Raw genomic sequence first — 4,892 nt, 5'->3', positions numbered from 1 at the left:
TGTTAAAAAGTGCCGTGGGATATACGACCGGAATTGTAATCGCTTCAAGTAGCTTATTTTGCGAGTAGAGCCATGCCCGGCGCTTCAGCTATATTTCTCTGCAGGTGGAATATTGGTGTTTATGAATAAAATTATCACTAGTGTGATATTGTACTTCTCTTCTAATTTTGTTCTATTGATATCAGAACTGCATATGTGAAATCTCTGGCTTTGAGGTTGCACTCTTCATTTTTCTTTTTTATAAAAGGAAGTGTCATTTAATCAATAAAATAGTCATAGATATTTATAATTAACAATATTGATATGAAAAATTATGGTCCAATAAAATAAGACACTTTTGTTACTAAGAACCGCCAAATAGCAACACTTTTGTTACTAATCCAATTAATGACACTTTTTTTTTTGAGAAAGTTGACTATTTATATATTTAACATGGTAAATTTTTTGCCAATGAGCACAACTTTTTGTATAAATACATATTTATATATATAGATACAACTCTTTGTATATCTGCAAATTCATTACATTCTTTTAATTTCATAAAATAGAAAACTATAAATTTAGATTGATCCACATATGTGATCCAATTCATATTTCTAATATAAAAAATAAAACTCAACAAAATGAAATAAATAAAAGAAGAAATGCATATCTATCAAGAATGGTTTTGGAGGTATGGCCATGCCTAGAGCTTCAACTAATTTTCTCTCTCTTTCTACTATTTCTTGCAGGTGGAATATTATTTTGGTGTTTATAAATAAAATTATCAGTCATGTATTCTTCTCCTTCTCTTCTAATTTTGTTCTATTGATATCAAAACTGTATATATGGTGAAATTTCCAACCTTGAGGTACAATTTTTCCTTTTTATTATAAAAGGAAATGCTATTTAATCAACATTATAAACATATAAAGACTTATTTGGCATTGAAGTTCTGATTCGAAAAGCACCGACTTTTCAAAAAAAAATACCATTTTAGATATTATTGAAAAAAATAGTTTAGGAAAAGTTTTTTCTTAACGACAAAAGCATGTCAAATTTAATGTTAAACTAATGTCTAATGCATCTAATTAACATATTCAGAAAAGTGTTTTTTCCAACAATAATATCAAACAGACTTGACATATATAATTAAAAATATTAATATCAAAATTTATTGTCCTATAAAATAAAAAAAATATTTTAAAATATTATCTAGATTTTTTCGGCGTAGCTCTTTAATTGTTTCGATATCTCAACATCTACTTTAGTATAATTATCTATCACAATTGTTATAGTCTTTTGAGTGATCAAGCTTATTCGATAAAAATGACAACCATAATCTAAGGCTAATATGAAAATAAGCATGAATGCAAGAAACTGTGAATGTGGATTATGGTATATGGCAAACATGCCCTGATAATTTAGGATTGGTTTGAGTAATCTGTAGTCTCAATAGATCTAGAGAACCTTAGGACTCAGATTTCTTAATACTTATGGGCTTTCTTGGGAGTAGGAAGATTTCTTACACCTGAAAATAGAGAAAAAACAAAAAAAGTATAGAAGGTAAAATAAATAAATAAATGAGTAGAAAATTAAGGAACTTCTGTAGTCCTATCCTTGCTTCAAGACCAATTATAATGATGACTACCCTCTACGGTAGAGTATCAAATAGATGACGAAAAAAGAGTATTGGAGCTAGCATGCTAAAAAAATTGACAAAATATGTAATAGATATTAATGAAGAAGTTATTTGAGTGAAATTGATTCTTGATTGTATTGCTGTATAAGAGATTTACAATATATAGAAGTTTACAGATGATGATAACAATGATTTACAAGATAAACTAAGGCTAACAGATGGTTACAAGGAAAGATAAAGGTAACAGATATTGTTACAGGTAGTATATCCTTAACAGCTCCTCTCAAGCTGTTGTCTCGGCTGTCATGAGACGCAGCTTGTCCCTTTGATGTTCGAATAACCATGTGCCAAACGGGTTAGCGAAAATGTCAGCCAATTGATCTTGGCTTGAGATGAAGTTGACACGAAGCTTGCCTTGAGTAATCAGTTCCCGAACAAAGTGACAGTCCAATTCTATGTGCTTAGTCCAAGCATGAAAACAGGATTGGATGTTAAATATATTTGCTCAAATATATATTATCACACCATAGAGTAGCGGGAGCAGTAGAAGTGAAGCCCAGCTCACCAAGTAAAGATTTGACCCACATTAATTCAGAAATAGCATTGGCAAGTGCCTGGTACTCACTTTCAGTATAGGATCGAGCTATGGTAGGTTTTTTCTTCGCTGTCCAGGAAATCAATTTCGACCTAAAAATACAACATAACAATTGGTGGAGCAGCGGTCATCAGGGCATTATACAAATCATCAATCTCCTCCCATTTCTTGTTATCCATGTTGAAGTACTCATCCTTCACCGCTTCCTTCATGACATATTCCTTGGCATCATACAAATCATCAATCTCCTCATCAGTCTAATACAGCTCCAGAAAATCTGATTCAAATTCTGTCTCTCACATCATCCAGTGGCTTCATATTGAGTTCTTCGATCAATTCATCATCTGTCTCCTCATGCTTGCCTATCAACCTCCGGTGTAAGATTGCTTCCATAATTGAAGGAAGCACCTCCTTATCCCCCTTGATGTACTTATCCATTAGAATATTCTTATTCTATCAAAATGATGTACTTATCCATTAGAATATTCTTATTCTATCAAAACAAGTGATCACAACCATGTTCAAAAATTATTTTGTCCTTCGCCAATACTAGCTTAATTTTAACCTTAAAATGTAACCAAAACAGATTTTTACCAAAACCATGCAATAAAAATTGCAGATTGAAATAAAGATGATTCAGAAGCAGAGCCACATGAATAATATAAATTCAAAGATGTGTCAAAAAAATTTCCCAAATAAAGCAAAAATAGTACAATTTCTCTCTAAATCGCAGCTCCCATGATCGGTTGACCGTTGTAGCCTCATTTCACATTAATAAGCGCACACAGAAAGTACCCCATTTGTGTCCTGGGAAAACGAGCAATAAAATAAAACAGGTCAACTTTTAAATCCAAAATTCAATTTTCACTAATTTGAAATGACCAAGAACGTCTCTTACTTAAGTTCCCAACTACTTAAAACTGCAAAACCAAAGAAAACAAGAAAATACGTCCATTAATTTGTTCACCTTTGTTACTGACATCCTTAACCTGGACAGAATCATCCTTCTCTGAGTTGTGCGAGCAGCGATGATTCAGGGATGATGTGATCGGGTTCTCACCGGACGAGCAAAGCCGGATAGAGGATCGAGTAGAATTGGGTAGTGAGGGATTAGGAATTTATGGATGGACATTGGAAGAAGAGTGAAGAAGATTTTGAGTGCAAACAGAGACACTTCTGAGCAGAGATCGTCTCATGATCATGGTGGCATTTCGAATTTGCGTAGAGTTTTAGATTTGGTATTTTTTTTTATTTTTTTAGTTGATGAACAGAGCTAAATGGCCCACGGCCCAGAAAGTTTGGGCCCATTAACTAAACCAACCAAATTAAAGGAATACTGGGCTTCTACTCCACCCTCAGGCTACTGGCCTATTTAATTTTTTAACATTTAATAACAATTACGTCTATTAGATTAAAAATAAATAAATAAATAAAAACCTTTAGGGTATTCCTTATAAGGGATAATTTTCAATAACTATCCCTGAATTTATATGGTTATAACACTACAATTTTTAAACTTTAAAACGTGATATAAAACCCTATAAACTTTCAAATTTTACACAGTAAAATCCCTCTAACTTTCAATTACTGATTTTTCAGTTGAAAACTGATATGAACAACTCTCGCATGGCTCTTGATCAATATTTTTTTCTCCTCTCTTATTTAAATTGTAAAATTATTCTCTCTGCACCTGAAAAATTATTCTGTTTACAGTGAGAAAAATGATTTAATTTACATATAACTTGAGAGAGAAAAGAGAATTATTGACTAAGCTCTGCGTTAAAACTGTTCAGATCAATGTCTAACTGAAAAATTGACAATTAGATGTTAGAGAGATTTTACTGTGCAAAATTTGAAAGTTGAAGAGGTTTTATGTTACAATTTTAAGTTGGACTATAATGTTATACTAGATAAGTTCAGGGACGATTGTCAAAATTTATCCCTATCATAAGCCAAAACTTTAAATTTTACATATATATATATATATATATATATATATATATATATAACCAAATCTCTGTTAGTAATTATAATTTTAGCTAAAAAGGCTAATTGTAATTATAACCATATGCTTCAGTAGTTCAATGCTTTGCAAAGATACTTCAGTTATGAGATGAATGTGTTAGTTATTCATTCACGAGACTGACACTCGTTGTTGTTGCGGCTATTATGCTTCACTTGACATTCCTTGAATATTGTAAGCCCCTTTCAGTTTGTGAGATGCCATGTAGAAATATATTAACGTTTGAGTTCTAAATATGCATTTATATTATGTGGTACATTCCTTCTTCTCCATAAGTAAGTCTCCTGCTGTATAAGCATGCATGTATAATAATCCAGATTTGTTATGTCTTCTACAGGACTATTGGCTAAGAATGTCAAATTCTTTTGATTTTACTTAAATTGGTTCTAAGATCTTTGTGAATAGATTTTATTACTTCCGCATATGCTAAAAAAGGTGGTAATGAAATTCACAGTTCTGAAATAAAATTCTTGTTTGGTCTTCTTTTGAAAAAGAGATGCTTAAATTAGATTAGGGGCATTTTGAGCATCAAGAATTAATACTTACATTGACCAACTTAAAAACATTGATTTAAACTTTATATTTAAATATTTTGTATAATATAATGTTTTGATATTATATGATTAACATATAATTTTATGAGGTCTTTTGAT

General features: G+C 31.2%; 1 long non-coding RNA gene across 1 annotated transcript; it reads right to left on the bottom strand.

The window, feature by feature from the left end:
• Positions 1–1,728: 1,728 nt before the first annotated feature.
• Positions 1,729–3,556, bottom strand: LOC131183281 (uncharacterized). Its single transcript, XR_009151420.1, has 2 exons — positions 3,184–3,556; positions 1,729–3,023 (listed from the first exon to the last, which is right to left on the bottom strand). It is a non-coding gene; the product is annotated as an uncharacterized LOC131183281 (long non-coding RNA).
• Positions 3,557–4,892: the final 1,336 nt, after the last annotated feature.

This window comes from Hevea brasiliensis, chromosome 9 (assembly GCF_030052815.1).
Source record: "Hevea brasiliensis isolate MT/VB/25A 57/8 chromosome 9, ASM3005281v1, whole genome shotgun sequence".
NCBI lineage: Eukaryota > Viridiplantae > Streptophyta > Magnoliopsida > Malpighiales > Euphorbiaceae > Hevea > Hevea brasiliensis.
The sequence above is the reverse complement of the archived record's forward strand: the minus strand, read 5'-3'. Positions and strand labels throughout refer to the sequence as shown.